Source organism: Adiantum capillus-veneris, chromosome 25 (genome assembly GCF_014529385.1).
Source record: "Adiantum capillus-veneris isolate H3 chromosome 25, ASM1452938v2, whole genome shotgun sequence".
Lineage (NCBI taxonomy): Eukaryota > Viridiplantae > Streptophyta > Polypodiopsida > Polypodiales > Pteridaceae > Adiantum > Adiantum capillus-veneris.
Genome location: NC_140955.1, coordinates 18224627 through 18243162, shown reverse-complemented (window position 1 = coordinate 18243162; position 18536 = coordinate 18224627). Strand labels below are relative to the sequence as shown.

At 41.0% G+C, this 18536-nt stretch overlaps 1 pseudogene; it reads right to left on the bottom strand.

The window, feature by feature from the left end:
* Nucleotides 1-9399: 9399 nt before the first annotated feature.
* On the bottom strand, nucleotides 9400-17903 carry LOC147424506 (uncharacterized; annotated as a pseudogene).
* Nucleotides 17904-18536: the final 633 nt, after the last annotated feature.

Sequence of the window (18536 nt, the reverse complement as noted above, 5' to 3'; positions counted from 1 at the left end):
CAATCTGAGCATGGGATCCCCGATTACTCCTCTATGAGCTCTTTTTAGCATAGGATATGGTATGTATTTCTCACCTAGGGGTGCTCCTAATCCATAATTTTTGATTGGTCTAGTAGGTGGTCGTTCCTCTGCTCGGACCCTTTCTTCTTGTTCTTGTTCTTGATGTGGTGTTTCAGTCCTGGTCGGATTTGGCATTATTGTTCTACTCTCATCTTGGTATTGTTGATGGAGTGGTGGTTTTGGTGGTGTGTCTAGCCCTCACATGGCCTGATATCCACCTCCTTTTGTGTTCAGGTTTGGTGTTGCAAACTGCTCCAGCCATGCTTAAAATGATAGCGGTGAGGTTAGAGAGTTATGATGGTTGGGCAATGGCTATTTATTTGATTGTGATGCATTGTCATAATCATTTGAAAAGGGATTTGTAGATTTGCTAGGGGTTTCTATAGGCTTTTCATCTCTTCAAAATCTTGTGCCAACAATTCTGGCGTTATCACTCTCCCTACATCTTCTATGTGAATTGGCTCGTAGTCTCGTCCATGCTTATCAACAAAAATGATATGGTTTCTAGTTGCAAAATCATACAAAAACAAGTACAAGACTTTGTCTTTGCTTAATTCATTCACATGGGGTTCCATGCACCAGTATAGTAAGAGGTGACTCTTCCCTCCCCATGCTTGTAAATCCCAATAGTTTCATGAATTATAGCCATGCTCACTACTCTCTTGTCATGAATGAAGAATGCTCCAGGAAGAGTGAATTTAGGAGGCAATTCTTGGGTCTCCATAACCATCTTCCCTTTTGCTACATTGTCTCTGTACCGATTGTACTTTTTTGGAACTTTGACAATGAGATAGTGGTTTCCCTCCTCATCACGGAACCTATCACCATCATCGTTTACCATGATTACTGCCAATCCTTTCAATGGACGTTCTTCAATACATATGAAATGACATCCTCAAACATCAGCATACACTAGGGCTCCATGGGTGTTTATTCCCTTTAAGAAGATTTCCGTGTATTTTGGTATGTTTAAGGGTTTTGGGTGGTGCTACCTCCAAGTTGTTGGTTAGCCATCCACTGATATCATCCGTCGGAATAGGTGTCAGTATTACTGCCCTCTTCTATGATTGGTGCCAGTGAATCTATACTTGCTTGGTTTACGCTCTCTTTTGTCGACACTAAGCTAGCTTGATCTCCTCCCACTATTTGGCCTCTTTGAAGATATCTACCAGATCTTAAATTCAACAAATCTTTCACACAAACAACTATCAACATAAACCTCTTACCTTAGAAGTTTGCTTGCAGTTGCTCTTTGCTCTGATTTCCTTTCAAACCGCTTTCTCCACTTGAAAAGGACTTTGCACTTCAAAATGATCACCAACTTGCAGGATCATTGGTTCTAGCTATCTGTACAAAAACTTTGACTCTACAATTCTTTGTCAAAATAGTGATTCTCACTTAAGTACTCTACCATGTTGGTTGGTATAACTAGAGGGTTAATCTCAACCAAACAACTATATATAAGAACTTGATTCCCTATGTGAGCTCTAAAAACTGTTTTGAAGAGATAGATGGGATCTTAAGGTCACGAGGAAAGTTCTTGCATAATCAAAATCACTATCCGAGTCCTAAAATGAGCCTTCAGACTTCATACATGTATGAGGTCTAAGTGCTCAAAATTAGCCCAAACTTAAAATTGAGAGTCTCTTTGATGTGCTCTATTCACTCCAAATTCTGCTTTATGATTCAAACACCTAGTCAATCTCTCCTAATTTGGTCTTAGTTGTTGTTAGCCTCTCCGGTCTTCTAATTCAAAGATGCTCCAAATTGGATGAAACTTGGTCTCTAAGCTTGTCTTGTGGTGCTAAACACCTTGTCTGCTTTGATGTCAGCTTTGGTCCCTAAAAATGCCCTGCAGATATCATATACGTATGATGTCTAGCCAGTCAACTTGAAGTGAAATTCACTCCAGAGGTCTTCCCCCTCACAAGCAACTCTCAACAGCTTTTAAAACTCAATTTCAACACGTGCTAGATATCCAAATGAAATGAAACTTGGTGTATGTGCTCAACACAACATGGAGAATATGGGTGTGAAGTCAAAAGTTCACTTTGGCCACTAGAATCACTCCTCAGACATCGTATGCGTATGATGTCTGCTAGTGGATTTTTGTCCAGAATTTATCCACAAACATCCCTAAGTCTCGAGCACTGGTTTCAAGCACTTCTACCAATTTTCATGCAAAGATATGCTTAGAATCACAAGTTCCTTTTTTTCCATTTTTGGCACTCTGTCTTTTGTCTTTTGGGAACTAAATGTTGGTCAAAACTTTAGCCTCAAGGTGTACCTAGGGTAAAACACCCCTTTTGAACACTTTGGTGCAGTTTGTTTTGTCAATTTTGGTCTTCTGCTAGCCCTTAGGACATCATACTCGTATGAAGTTTGGAGTTGCACAATTGCAAGTTTTCTTAGCAGAACTCTTGCATATGCTTTCTTCTACACTCAACATCATTTAGTCATGCATAAATATTCCAAAAAGTTTTTTGTTGTATTTTTTCCCCCAAAGATCAAATTTTTCTAGGATTTTAAATGCAAACAAGCACACTAGCAAATAAATCTATGATGAATAGCTCTAGATCATAATCAACATGTCTTATCTACAACTACTCCTACACATCATATGGGGTGTTGCATTTATGATGAGAAAAACGCTTCGCTACCTCACAGGGACTAGCTATAGCTTTTATCACCTCACAAATCACTCACACTCCAACTACACTAAAATATGACTAATAATACCTATGGCAAAAAATCCAGGCGAGTCACTCGCTCCCTAGCACTTCTCCTAGATCTCAAGAGTCCAACTCCCAGATCCTATCTAGCTAAAATAACAAGACTCTGGCGGACGAGAGGGACTTCTACCTTGCAAGACTAGTCTAAGGTCACCTACTTAGGGCTCTCATACCCGACAGTGGCGCCAATGTTGGCGAATATGCTGCGAGTAGATGCTAGCATAGCGAGAACTAAACCAACATACCAAAATGTTGGCCAAGGACGTAGCTCAACCTGTAGGCACATGGAAGCAACTAGATGGTTGTCAACCACCTACTCAACCTTCCAAGACAATCACTACTCGAGGAAATCAAACCCAGACATCCTATGTGCTTATGACTACAAAATAATCTACAATGCTCACGCTACCATAATCAAGACCAAAAGTCCTCGAATTGCCTCCGGGGATACTAGAGCCACCATCGGACATGAAACTGAACTAACATCCCCTCTTAGCTCCTAGACACAAAACAAGTTTGAGAGAGCTGGCATGAGAGGATAATGTTGCATGTGGGAGAGGTTTGGTGAAGCTATTAACAACTTTATCTAACATTGGGATGCACTCTAGTCAGATAGAGTCATCCTTGGTCTTCTCACAAACAAAATGGTATTGTATCTCTATATGCTTGGTCCGGGATGGAACACCGGATTCCTCGCAATAGCCAAACAACTCTGGTTGTCATAGTACATGATGGCCGTCTTTTGGGAAAATCACATCTTTGCAAGTAGCCTCTGTTACCACACTAACTCACATGTACCATTGCAAACAGTCCTGTACTCTTCCTGTGTGGAAGATAAGGCAATGGTACGTTGTTTCTTGCTACTCCATGAAATTGCTCCTGAGCCAAAAGAAAAGGTGTAACATGTAGTCCACCATTGTCCATCTGGTTTTCCACCCCAATCTAAATCACTCCATCCTTGTAGGATGAGTATGTACCTTGAGCCGCATAGTGAATGCCTAATGACTTGGTCGCCTTTAAATACACAGAGTCCAAAGAGCCTGCTCCAAATGTGACTTGGCATGTTTTTGCATGAAAGAAATAATAAGTCCCACTAAGAGACTGACATCAAACTGGGTGTTGAGAACCTAAATAGGAGAACCAACCAATTTTTAATATTTTGTAGCATCTGCTACATCTGGGAGGGTCATACTATGACAACTTTTGATTGGGATTCATAGGGGTTGAGATAGGTTTTCACTCAGTCATACCAAATGATTTCAATAACTCTTGGATATAGCACTCCTAAGAGAGAAATATGCTCCCTCTATCTGCCATGTCTCCAATCCAAGAAAGCAGTGAAGCAATCCAAGATCTATCTTAAACTCCTTAGTTAAGGTCTACATAGTACTGTAGATATGCTCAACATGGCTACATGTAATCACAATATCCTCCATGTAGAGGATAACAAGTGTCACCAATCCTCCCTCATGGTGGTAAATGCATAAATCTAGGTTTGTAAAAGAACTTCAAAAGGAGTATCATAGAAAGAAAGAGTTTATCTTCTAGCACCACGCTTTGAGGGGCTTGCTCCATAGAGAGCCTTTAGCAATCTACAAACCATGTCTGTGAAATCTAGATCCTCAAACTCTGGAGTTTGCCCCACATACACCTCCTCCCTCAAGTCACCATTGAGAAATGTCAAAACAACATCCATTTGAAACACGAGCCACCCAAAAAAGGTAGCAAGGGCAAAAACTATCTGAATGGTAACCATCCTTACTGTCAATGCAAAGTTCTCATCATAGTCGACACAAGGTTTCTAAGAGAAGCCCTTGGCAACTAGCCTTGCCTTATGCTTGTCCATATAACCACCAAATTTGTACTTGGTCTTATAGAACCATTTGAAACCAATCACCTTCCACTTGGTAGGCCACAAAACTAACTCCCAAGTGTTTTTCTTCTTGATGGAATCAAGTTCTTTCTTAAACCCAAGTAAAGCAGTTGAAATCATCCACTAGCAACATGAAATAGAGAGCCTTGTTGAGAAAAGGAGTCTGCATAGGTTCACAAAGGTCGATGTGAACCAAATCCAAAATGGCAATGGCTCGTTGTGTAGCAAGCCTCCAAATAGATTCTCAATGTTGCTTCCCACGAATGCAAGTAATGCATTTGCCATGCTTCCTCCCTACATCCGGTAAGCCTTTAAGCATCTGCTCACAACAAGCAAGCCGAAGAGCATTATTATGCAAATGACCAATTAGGTCTCCCCAATCTCAAAAAAATGAAAATGCTCTCAAAACATTTCAAATGCATAAGTGTGAGTATAGAAAATGAAAAGCCCCATGTAAATGAAAAGTCATGGGAAATGAAAAGTCAAAAGAAATTTCATCTCCATATAAAATTTGTGTTTTTCTTTTCTTATTTTTTTTCCCCTTTAGCATTTCCTTAATATCATTGCAGTGCATAAGCATTTCTTAGTGTCCTTGTACTACTTATGTAGTGAATATTTTTGGTTTGAAGCCATTAGGTAAACCAATATGTAATGCCAAAGATCACTTGTGGGTATCCGTGTTGCTGAAGAAAGAGCATGGAGCCTGTAGAGTCCGTTCTACACTAAGCCCCCTTTGACCTCCTTGCCGGATTCATGATCCCAAATAGATACGCATCCTTTGTAAAAATCACCTCCATGCTGAGCTTGCACACCTCATGCACATACATAAGAATCCCAGCTTCGGAGCATAAAGTACCTTGGAGGTATGCATACCCCCTTTTCCACAAGGAATCAACTCCATAGATCCCTCGCTGTGAATAGGAATTTTAGATTTTCAACAACAAAAATGGTACCACAGTGTCGCCACATGTTGGACAAAAGATCCTGCAAAGGTGTCATGTGCCATGAGGCACCACTATTCAGAATCCAATCACGATCATCTCGGACCGCAAGAGTTGACGCAGCCTTTGATGTCCTTGGAGAGTCCTTTGAGGGTAGAATCTCCAAATGAACAAAGGTGGTGACTGGACCACTGCCGCCGAAGAAGTTGAGGCATCTCCAACTCGCTTTGGACACTTCTACCAATAATGGCCCTTTTGGCCACAACTATTGCCGTTTTGCCTTTAAGGATTCCCTTTTAGCATCACTCTTCTTATCTTTCGTGTTGTTGATTTTCTTCTTACCTTTTTGCTTCTTGTTGTTGTTGGTAGAACCGGTCAAGGCATCGGAGCCAAACTTCTTCCCTATATTGAATTGCTCCTCCTAGTCCAACATCATTGGAACAATCTCGTCCCAAGATATAGTATTCAGTCGGCCACTTATGATTAGAGAAGAACAGAAGTTGGTATACCGAGGAGGTAATTGGGCCAAAAGCTGGATGGCCATGTCTTTTGAACTAATAAGCTTTCCCATATGAAGTATCTCTTGTTGAAGTTCCTGCATCTTATGATTAGAGAAGAACAAAAGTTGGTATACCGAGGAGGTAATTGGGCCAAAAGCTGGATGGCCATGTCTTTTGAACTAATAAGCTTTCCCATATGAAGTATCTCTTGTTGAAGCTCCTGCATCTTGTTGATGTGATCACACATGGAAGAGTTATTCACATCTAGGGTCCTCAGTTGCACCTCAAAGTCTATTCGCTTCATTTGAGAAACTTGATCATATAGTGAAGAAAGACGATACCAAATCAAGTTTGCATCTTTCATCAATCGGATGTGATTGATGATTGATGATGTACTATTGAGGATATTGATTTACCGAATTGGAGCATTAACATACTCCCATAGCTTTGCTCCCATAGGATCCTTTGGATTTTGAAAGTTGCTTGAAACAAAGCCTCCAAGCTCGTAAAAGTCAAAGACCAACCGCCATCATGGTTGCTTTCCAAATGGCATAGTTATCTTCATTCAATTGCCGATCTCAGGGAAAGGTAGGGCGGGTAGGTATCTTGATTGATTGGTCGCCTATGTCAAAGTAGAACTAGGACCAATCTCCCCATTCCTCGTTGATGGGTGGTTCTCTACCACCGCTGATCTCATCCCCATGATGTACTTTGTCATCATGGACCAAATTCATGTCAGAATCATCACTTTTCTCCATGGTGTTGGAGAAGTTGGACATGTGATGAGGCTAGGTCAAGGTAGAAGAGATAAAATATACAAACTATACACTACAGCCAAAACCAATCCCAAATGAGTGGAAAATGTAGAAAAAACAGCAGACTATCTCTCTTCATTCCCAAAATTCAGCACCAAAAACTCGTACAAATCATCGATCTGATTTGAGAGCATGCTGTGGCTCTCATACCATGTCAAAGGTGAGCAAAAAAGAGTGAATCGGGTGATAAACTTGTTTGCAACCACGAGAAAATCTCCTCTCTGGACCGGGCAACCAACGGATCTCGAATCTATCACGATATATCTCCTCGTAATCAAGTGCAAATTGCCCACCGTACAGGCACAAGAACAGAATGTTGTACCAAAATATAAAGTATGTTAGAGGCAAGATCAAAAGTTCCACTGATCTTGAAGACAAATGGAAATATCTTTACAAACCAATGAATATAGTATTGATCTATGCAAATCGCTTGCTTAGCACTAGTTTGGTACCAAAAAGGACACTTTAGTGTCCTTTTTAAGTGTTTTGAAAAAAAATATAGCATCTCTACCATAGATGATTTGACAAGTTCCTCTGGAGAGAGTGTTGTATAGAAAATAAGGTCTACAAAGAAAATTTGAACACCCCATAAAATATAAGAGGACCTTTACATTAAGCATCCCAAACATGAAATGGTATGAAACAGCAAGTTAACTTTTACGAATGCACATTCTTTGGCTTGAAAAAAATCAATTGCACAAGCAATAAATTCACATGACCTTTGTACAAGTTAGGGAAATTGAATTGGTTGATATTGTTCATAAATAAATCATTTTCATAATGAAAAAAATCATTTCTTCTGACTGTGATTGAAACAGCAACTCAAAAACTGCACAATTGGCAGCACGTGGCCATTGCTATATATAATGAGCATATGAATGAGAAATAAAAAATCATAAAAATGAATTGCAATGAAGGATAATATAGCATGATGTCAGCTCCAATGGAAACACAAGAAAGCAAGCTACATTCAAGGACAAAACCCATACAAAGATATGCATAACTCGATGTCAAACTTCCACAGGGCGATTATATGATCCCACAACTCGCTTCGTACTTACACCCATGCGACCATATCCTACCATTGCATGATACTTTGAGAAGCATGGATCCACGCATAAGAATTTCTTACATTTAGGACAACCATAAACTGTTCTTGAGGGCTTTGATCCCAACACTTCATTCCCATCACGTAAATGAGTCTTTCTTTCAATTGCACATACATAACAATAGTGACTGGCCTTTGAGCTCATCTTAACTAATGTGTGCCCATCCATTGGACCACCCACATACAACGCTTTTCTAGGTACAACATTCTCTGCAAAATGATTATCAACCAATTGTTCATGTAGTCTCATCATAAACTCAAATCGACTAGCAAATTTTTTTTCCATGAATACTTTCCAAATAATATATGCATTTGCCAAAACCGAATCTAGCATCCCCCAAAATAGCACATGCCACCACTTCCAACCATGTATAGTAGTCTCAAGACTATACCCATGTCCGAGCACCATGCTGTCAAAGACATCACACCCAGCTTTGGACTTATTGTACTGAATCACTAACTCTGACAAGCAAGTGAAACTTTGCGGCCACTTCCAACTTGCCTCATAACTTCCCCTTCTCTAATACCATAGACATTGGAAGCAAAAAATATCGCCTTTTTGTCCATCCAACTGCATGCAAGAAGACCTCTCTTTGCATCATATGCAAAACGAGATGAACCACGCTCACACCGGTCAAGATACAACATGCTTACATCCGGAAAATTCTTCTTGTTCGTCATGTATGTATCTGTAGCCCCATAGCCCTCAGTTGTCGAATGCATCAAGAGCTTGGCTGATGTAAACCATCTGTCAAAGAATAAATAATGACCTTTTTGTTTCAAATCATTTACAAGCATGGAAACAACATGATAAGACAACTCTTGACATGGTGACTTGTCATACACACGAAAGGAGTAGTTATAGCCAATCTCCGAGTCGCATAAATTCCATAACTGTATGCCAAATTTGTGTGGCTTCTTGGGATTAAATACCCTACAAGGATTCAACTTGCATTTGGAAGGTATTATTCGCTATCATCCACAATTATATTCTTCCCACAATTGTAATGCAGTTGGAAGGTAGCATTTAATCTTTCTTCCAATGGCAAGACCTGCCACGACTTGTGCTCTCTAGTGCCTCTTACAAGTGGCCTTTGCGCATTATCTCTTACATGCAAAAAACGTTTAATTTGCTGGTACTCTGCCTGATCCATTTTCTCTGCATAATTTGGAAAGTGCATCACTCCACATGTCTCCCCTTTCCAATAATAATTTTTGTCAGGCATATACTGCGAAAGCCATACCAAGAGACACTCCAAGAAACCACAAAAATCTATGTCTATCAAGGTCACTCCACCTTCTTGTGGAGCCATGCTTACATAAATCTCGTTCTCTCTTTTCTAATGCATACTTGTTTGTTTCATGTACAATCATATCCACCAAGTCCAATGGAAACAACGCAAGGAAAAGCTGAATTTCAGTCAACTCTCTTGGAATCTGTCGAGCCCTGAAATATCCACAAAGGAGGGAAGCTTCTTAAACGTCCCATCCGGCTCGACTCGCAGATTGTCACCACTCTTCCATTTTGGAATGCATACAATAGACAAATCAGTCTCATCATCACTTTCATGCAAAAATGGCCCTTCGGCCTCCAAAAGCTGATCCTCGGATTCCTCTTTCTCTCCAAAAGAGGCATGTTCATCACTAGAATCATCTTCTTCTTGCAAATATGATCAACGGCCCTTTTTCACAAGAGGCTTTCGCACTTTGTCCCGCTTCTTGCCAAGCTTGTACCCCTTACCACGAGCATAACTAGTCCCAGCTTTGCGTGTAGTAACATGAAGCTCAACATCCTCACTATAGTAGCATGTCATAAAATCTAATATCTAACCAACCCAAATGATTTTCTCATATTAAAGTGATCACTTAATGTGGGAGAATAAACGGGAACAAGGGTTAAGATATAGATGTGCTTATAGATCTATTTCAACACGGGGCCAATGGTAAAGGGACCCAAATGAGAAATGGTCTATCAAAGAGCAAGGCTAACCAATGGAGCAAAAGACCTTAGGTTTGAATTCATTAAAGCCTCCAAAGGTAAGTGTTAAAAGCCTTAAGACATAGTCTTTAATTTTTAAACTTTAGTCAATTAAGGTCCAAGCAGGCAAGGGGATAGCTTGCTTAAGCAAGGGATGTGCTTAAGCAGGGGCCTGCCTGCTTACCAAGTTCAAAGTACTTGCTAGAAAGGAGGGAGAGAGCCCTACAAAAGGAGGGAGGTGAGTAGTTTGTGTGCACCTCACCAAGGGCCCATACTCTCATGAGAGGAAAGGGGCCACATGTCAGGTGTAGAGGCACACTGCTCAAGCAGGCAAGGGCTGTGCTTAAGCAAGGGGGGTGCTAGCTTAACCTCACAATAGGGAAAGAAGGACACTTGTCAAGAGGCTATACACCTTACCCCAAAGGGAGCCAAGCACTCATTGGCTAGAGGGCTACATAGCCCAATGAGATTCAAGGGAAGTCTAGGAAAGAGGGTCGACCAAACTACCTCCCCCCCCCCCCCTCTCTCTCTCTCTCTCTCTCTCTCTCTCTCTCTCTCATTTGAGCCTCCCACAAGCCCTCTTCCTCTCTCATTCTTCTCTTCACACACTCTTGTGAAGCAAGAACTCCACCTCCTTCTCCAAGCTTGAGAAGTTGAGTGCCTACTACAACAAGCTCTTGGCTATGGATGCAAATCCACACAAGAGAATGCTTATGCTTGCTTATCAATCTCTCTAATCTCCATTATCACTATGCTAATCTATGCTACAAGAGCTATGAGTGATTATGTGCTAGGGGGTATTGCTTTCTCGTGAGCTACTTCTACTTCTCTCTGCTTCGTCACTCCTTGCCAGCTCTCCTCACCTTTCACGGTGTTTGAGGTCTTGGGATTGAGGCTGGGCATTTTTCAAGCTCATGCTAATCATGTTTATTGTTGTATATGCTAATGCTTGGTGAGTGAAGCTTGCCATCCTCACCTCAACAAGAAGCTCTCAAGGAACACAATAAGTTGTATTGTAAACAAGTCTTCCGTCATGGAAGAATCTATAATACAAATGCCTATTGGAGGGGGGACCGGCTCCAACCAATCCGGTCTTCTATCGGTGTCACTTTCTCTAAACTCTCACTCTCTTTTACGAGTATTGTTCAGGCCATGTTAATGAAGTAATGTGTTAGTGTTGCTCTCTCCATCCAAGCACTCTCTTTCTCATTCTACATCTACACACAAAGGAATGCTCAAGGAAATGCTCAATATGTTATTCACTTTCCGCTCCAACTCAAGTTAAAAGGCTAATTCCATTACATTGTTATCAGAGCATTTGGTTTCTCTTTTCTTACTTAAGAAGAGATTTTCTTAAGTAGCCTATTAATGGTTGATGTTGTTAATTATATTAGGGTAAGTGGAACTAGGATCTATTATCGATTTTGTTGAGCCCACTATGTGGGATACGGTGCACACCTCGGGAGCTTTGGACTTAATAATGGAGTCTTTTTAGACTTTGCCTACGGCTTTACCATTATTGAGCCATAAGAAGTATGAAAGGAGCTAGCCCTCGATAACTCTACTATGTTAGACCTACTCCGCTACTCTCTATAATTAACCACTTTGAGTCGTGGGTGTAAATACTTAAGAGCCAATTTTCAAAGGCTAAGAGGAGTGGCAACTAAGTTTTGAATTGCCAAATCATACACTAAGTAAATACATAAATTTTGTTAACATGGCTAACAATAATCAAGAGAGTAGAATGAACATTGATAGTTTTGATTTAGCACATGAAGGTGCTAATGATGATGATGCCCTCATGTTTGTGAATTATCTTGTCACTAGGTTGCAGCAAGCTATGGGCAACTCTGCTTTGCAAGCCGAAGTTATTCAACAACTTCGTGCTTATGGAATTTCCCTTCCTCTCCAAGAGGAGAGAGAGCTTAGGAGGCCTCATGAAGAGACCCCCAAAAGAAGACTCTTTCCCATACGAAAGGAGGAATCCAAAGATCAAGAAAGCAATGGAAGTTTAAGTTCCTCTGAAGATGTGGCTCCACGAAGAAAACGGTCTAGACGATCGCCCACTCCTCTCAAGAGGAAAAAATCAACACACAGTCCCTCTCCTCGTCATTCCGAAAGACAAAAGAGGAAACAAAGGAAGAAAAGGACTAGGAAGAGGTCACCCTCTTCTCCTTCTTCTTCACCTTCCTCCTCTTCCGATGAAAGCTATGGCTATTCTCCTAGAGAATACAAGAGGGGTGAACATCGCAAATCATTCCCTGCATGGCGATGATCACAAAAGCTAAAGAAGTTCAAGGAGGGAGGAAAGAGTATCTCTTTTCTCACCTATGATGGCACCTTTGGTGCTACCGACAAAGTGTTGGCCTTCATTCAGCAATTTGATGCGGCCTTTGGAGACGAGGGCTTTACAGAGTCCTCCAAGCTACGCCATGTAGCTATGCACTTTCAAAAATCAGCTCGTCAATGGTGGCCTAGACTTTGTGGCAACGGTGAAGTTCCAAAGACATGGAAAACTCCACGAGTTTCCATCATGAAGCAATTCCTTGCAAGCGATGCAAAGGACAAAGTGCTAACCAAATGGTACAGCTTGAAGCTTCTCTCTCATGAGTCTATCCACAAGTATGTAGACATGTTTTGGGATTTACATCTCAAGGCTACTGTCTTTCAAAAGATAGACTTTGCCGAGAAAAGGCAGCAATTCTATGCGGGATTACCTGAAGAGATGGCCGAATACATCAACTCTCAACGGCGTGGTACTATTAGCGAAGTAATCCATCACACCATGGTTGCTTCACGCATCAATTTCCATCTAGGGGCTGGACGTAATGTCAAACACATGGACAACAAAGGCAAAAATGATGCAAAGGGGAAGATCAATGCTCAAAATTCTTCCCAAGGCACTTACAACAACAACAATTGGTCCAAGGAGAAGGGAGTTTACAAAGGTAAAAACAAACTCTCTCCTGAAGAGCTCGAAGATTTTCGTAAGGATCATAAGTGTTTTAAGTGTGGGGAGCAAGGACACGGCTATCATTCTTGCCCCAAGAAGAATACTCGCAATGAGACTCCTAGAGCTTCCACCATTGAAGCTCTAAAAGAGGATGCTCATTGCAAAGGATCATCACTTTCCTATGCTTGGGGAAAGGTAAGAGAGCATGATGCTTTCATCTTGTTTGACCTTGGCTCTACTCACAAGGACACGGCTATCGTTCTTTCCCCAAGAAGAATACTCGCAATGAGACTCCTAGAGCTTCCACCATTGAAGCTCCAAAAGAGGATGCTCATTGCAAAGGATCATCACTTTCCTATGCTTGGGGAAAGGTAAGAGAGCATGATACTTTCATCTTGTTTGACCCTGGCTCTACTCACAACTTCATATCAATGGAGTTGGCCACCAAGTTGGGCATTCTAGCTTTTGAGTTGGGAGATATGGTAACGGCTGCAGCTTTCAAGGACAACAAGCTTCCATTACTCCCTTGATTGGGAAGTTGAGGCTTCATGTCCAAAGCTATGTCGACAAAGAAGACTTCTTCATCTCTCCTCTCCAACATGAGGATGCTATCCTAGGGGCACCATGGTTTGATTGCATGGCTGCCAATATGAAGTTCCTTGAAAGGGGAATTTACTTCACTTACAGGGGAAAGAACATGTATATAGATGCTAGTGATCATGATCGCACTATTCCACTTGTAAATTCTTGTGCTTTTGATAAGTCAATGCTCAGTTTCTTCATACATGATTTTTGTTAAAGAGTCTCTAAATGATCCTAATGTTTCATCAAATGTAAATGGTAGGAATCAAGAAGAGTTAGACTTGTCTAATTTTCTAAAAGGATTCAACCAAGCTTTTTGACAAACAAATGAGGTGGGCAAATTTTCTTTTGCAATTTAATTTTTATATTGCTCACATTCCTGGTAAGCACAATCAAGTGGCTGATGCACTTTCACAACGACCAAAAGTTAATGCAGTGTCTATAGCTACTCACAATGATCTATATTCTATGATAAACGAGTATGCTATTGAGCTTGATTTTAGAGACATAATGTCATCCCTTGCTTTGGGGAAGAAAGAGGAACCATTCACCTTGCAGGATGGTTATCTTCTCCACGGCAATAGGCTATGTGTTACTCATTCCCTTTGTGAGAAAGTTATGTATGAATCCCATGCCCCTCCCTACGCGGGGCATAGAGGTATTCAACCTACTCTTCGAGGAGTAGAGATGTATTTCTATTGGCCTACCATAAAAGTGGGCATACAAGAGTATGTTTCAAAATGCATAGTATGCCAAAAGACCAAATATTATAGAGGGAAGCAACCTGGATTACTCCAACCATTGCCTATCCCAAATTCACCATGGGAGAGTATATCCATGGGAATACGGGAATATGGACAATAGTCAACAGGTTTAGCAAACAAGCACACTTTATTCCTGTCAAAAAGACTATTAAGGCACACCAAATGGCAACTCTCTTCATATCACAGATTTTCAAACACCATGGATTTCCCACATCCATTGTATCGGATAGAGATCCTAGAATGACCAGTAATTTCTGGAAAAGTCTCTTTGAAAATCTAGGAACAAAATTGAACTTCTCTTCGGCCTACCACCCACAAACAGATGGCCAAACTGAGATATCCAATCTTACGATACTTGATATACCAAAGACTTATGTTACAGAAGTAGATCAACGCCCACAATGGGAAAAGTACTTACCACTTGTAGAGTATACTTACAATAATACTGTACATACTTCTATGGGAAAGGCACCTTTTGAGATCATTGAGGGAAGACCTAAAAGTCCCTTGCTACTCAAAGTACATGGGAAGATCTTCGCTGCCAATGAGTATAGTCGTGACCTACAAGAATCTTTTCAAAAGATTAAGGAGGCTATATCCATCTCTCAACAAAGGCAAATAGTTGTTGTTGACAAGCACAGAAGGGCCTTAACGTTCAAATAAAATGATTGGATCTTACTTAAGTTTCCTAAGGCTCGATTAAGGCAAACGACGGGCAAAAATTCTACGGGCCATCAAAAGTATTATGCTAAGTTAGCAAAAAGATACTATGGTCCTTTCCAAATTTTGAAGCCTATCAATGAGACGACCTACCAACTCAAATTGCCCAACCATTGGCTCATACACAATGCTTTTCATGTGAGCCTACTCAAGCCCTATAAAGGAGATCCACCAAGTGAACCAATTATTGAAGACCCACCCGAAGTTGAAGACCAAGAAGAGATGCTACAACCGGAAGCTATCCTTCGGCATGAAGACAAGGTACTACGGCATGGTAAGATTATTCGACGGTATCTTATTAAGTTCAAAATTATCCTTTTGAAGATGCTAGATGGGTGCAAGGAATACTGCTTAAGGATAGTATGAACCTTGTCAAATGCTTACAATGCTATATTAGAGTAAGCACATGTACATATTTCTTTTCAATGATCCATGTTTTTGTCTTATAAGACTAATTCTCTTTTTAATTGTGCAAAAATGAAATAGTATGCATGCTTAGAATCATGTGTGTGATGACGACGTCTCTCAAACACGAAGATGAATTTGTCACTCTACTTTGGGAGAATGAAATGGACTAAAAAGCAGACATGCTTTGTGGCAGCTATGTCTCCCAAGCACCCAATGGATTAGTCATCCATCTTGGAAAGATGTCGTACTAAGTAAAATTGACTAATGACTAAGACTTTATCTCTTCTACCTCATAGTCGAGGATGACTATAATATCAAGAGAGAGGTAATGTCATAAAATCTAATATCTAACCAACCCAAATGATTTTCTCATATTAAACTGATCACTTAACGTGGGAGAATAAATGGGAACAAGGGTTAAGATATAGATGTGCTTATAGATCTATTTCAACACAGGGCCAATGGTAAAGGGGCCCAAATGAGAAATGGTCTATCAAAGAGCAAGGCTAATCATGGAGCAAAAGACCTTAGGGTTGACCTCATTAAAGCCTCCAAAGGTAAGTGTTAAAATACTTAAGACATAGTCTTTAATTTTTAAACTTTATTCAATTAAGGTCCAAGCAGGCAAGGGAGCAGCTTACTTAAGCAAGGGTTGTGCTTAAGCAGGGGGCCTGCCTGCTTACAAAGTTCAAAGTACTTGCTACAAAGGAGGGAGGTGAGTAATGTGTGTGCACCTCACCAAGGGCCCATACTCTCATGAGAGGAAAGGGGCCACATGTCAGGTGTAGAGGCACACTGCTCAAGCAGGCAAGGGCTATTCTTAAGCAAGGGCTGTGCTTAAGCAAGGGGGGTGCTAGCTTAACCTCACAATAGGGAAAGAAGGACACTTGTCAAGAGGCTACACACCTTGCCCCAAAGGGAGCCAAATTGGCTAGAGGGCTACATGGCCCAATGAGCTTCAAGGGAAGTCTAGGAAAGAGGGTCAACCCAGCTACCTCCCTCTCTCTCTCTCTCTCTCTCTCTCACACACACACACACACACACACACACACACACACACACACACACACACACACACACACACATTTGAGCCTCCCACAAGCCCTCTTCCTCTCTCATTCTTCTCTTCACACACTCTTGTGAAGCAAGAACTCCACCTCCTTCTCCAAGCTTGAGAAGTTGAGTGCCTACTACAACAAGCTCTTGGCTATGGATGCAAATCCACACAAGAGAATGCTTATGCTTGCTTATCAATCTCTCTAATCTCCATTATCACTATGCTAATCTATGCTAAAAGAGCTATGAGTGATTATGTGCAAGGGGGTATTGCTTTCCCATAGAGCTACTTCTACTTCTCTCTTCTTCCTCACTCCCTGCGAGCTCTCCTCACCTTTCACGGTGTTTGAGGTCTTGGGATTGAGGCTGGGCATTTTTCAAGTTCATGCTAATCATGTTTATTGTTGTATATGCTAATGCTTGGTGAGTGAAGCTTGCCATCTTCACATCAACAAGAAGCTCTCAAGGAACACAATAAGTTGTATTGTAAACAAGTCTTCCATCATGGAAGAATCTATAATACAAATGTCTAATGGAGAGGACTGGCTCCAACTAATCCGGTCCTCTATCGGTGTCACTTTCTCTAAACTCTCACTCTCTTTTACAAGTATTGTTCAGGCCATGTTAATGAAGGAATGTGTTAGTGTTGCTCTCTCCATCCAAGCACTTTCTTTCTCATTCTACATCTACACACAAAGGAATGCTCAATATGTTATTCACTTTCCGCTCCAACTCAAGTTAAAAGGCTAATTCCATTACATAGTATGGCAGTCAAAGTCCACCTCAATATGTCGAGCCTTTGGCCGACCTCTACCGAAAACTTTTCGCTTTGGAGGATGGCCCCTCCTACTCTCAACTGATGTGTCGACAAGCATTGACCCTCTGCATATGAATGTTCATCATAGATAGGTTCCACACGAGTAGACATTGCATGCATGGTAAGAGCGTCATCCATTGCGTCCATACTTGCATCATATGGTCCTCATCACATGCTATGGCAACCACGTTATTAACAATACATGGATCCACAGAAGGGCATACATTAGAGCATCCATATTCCCTCTTCTTACTCGCCAAAAATTCAGCCAAAGAGATATCATCACCATCATCAAAAGAAATTGCAGTGTCAGCATCAATTGGCGTGTGTTCTTCACGAATAATGTAGCTTCGTATGGAATCCCATGAGAGCATGTACAGTGCAGAATCCCCATCAAACATACATTTGAAAAGCTTTTTGTGTGTGTTTTATGCAACAATCTCTCCCTTGTAATGCTTTGTTTTCCAGTCAAGGGGATGTGCATGCCTAGCCCAATCAAGGCCAAATTCCACAGCCAGAAGCATGAGCTCTTGACCTTCCAAAGCAAGGCAAAAAGAATTTGACGGCAAGCCATTGAGGCTAGATGGCATGGCCATGGCGAGCAAGTCAAGGGCAGGTTGAGTGTGGGTTCAAGAATATCGAAGGCTTGCAAGTGGTTGCGTTGTGAAAACTCTGCAGAGAAACGTTCTACTCTCGGGTTTTAGCAGGAAAATGAGCATCGCTCACTTTTGGTACACCCAAAGAAGCCTATGAATTTCAAATTTGGCCCAATTCTCAACCGTTGATCAGCATATCCATCCAACGATGCCCAATTTCTTCACCTTGTTTCCATAGCCATGCAAAGCTTCCAGCTCAAATTACATGTAAAAATTAATCAATTAGGCCTCATTTGGGATGCGTTTTTTAACTATAAAAAAATCTACGTGTATTTTCCAGGCATGAGGTGGTGTTTTAAAAAAATTGCATTACAGTTTGTTCAAAATTGCACGGCATAAAAATTAGACGAATTTCATGTTTTTACAGGACACTTTAGTGTCCTATTACAAAACTAGTGTTAGATCAACAAAGCTATGAAGGTCGCATATCACAAGAGAAAGGCTGCTACTGACAAGCCTAGGCGCAATGTTAAATTCAAAGAAAGTGGTTGAGTCATTTTAGAATGACACAAAGCTTGTGGACAATACACGACGAGAAAAAGTTGGCAAAAGAACTCATGGTTATTAAATTTA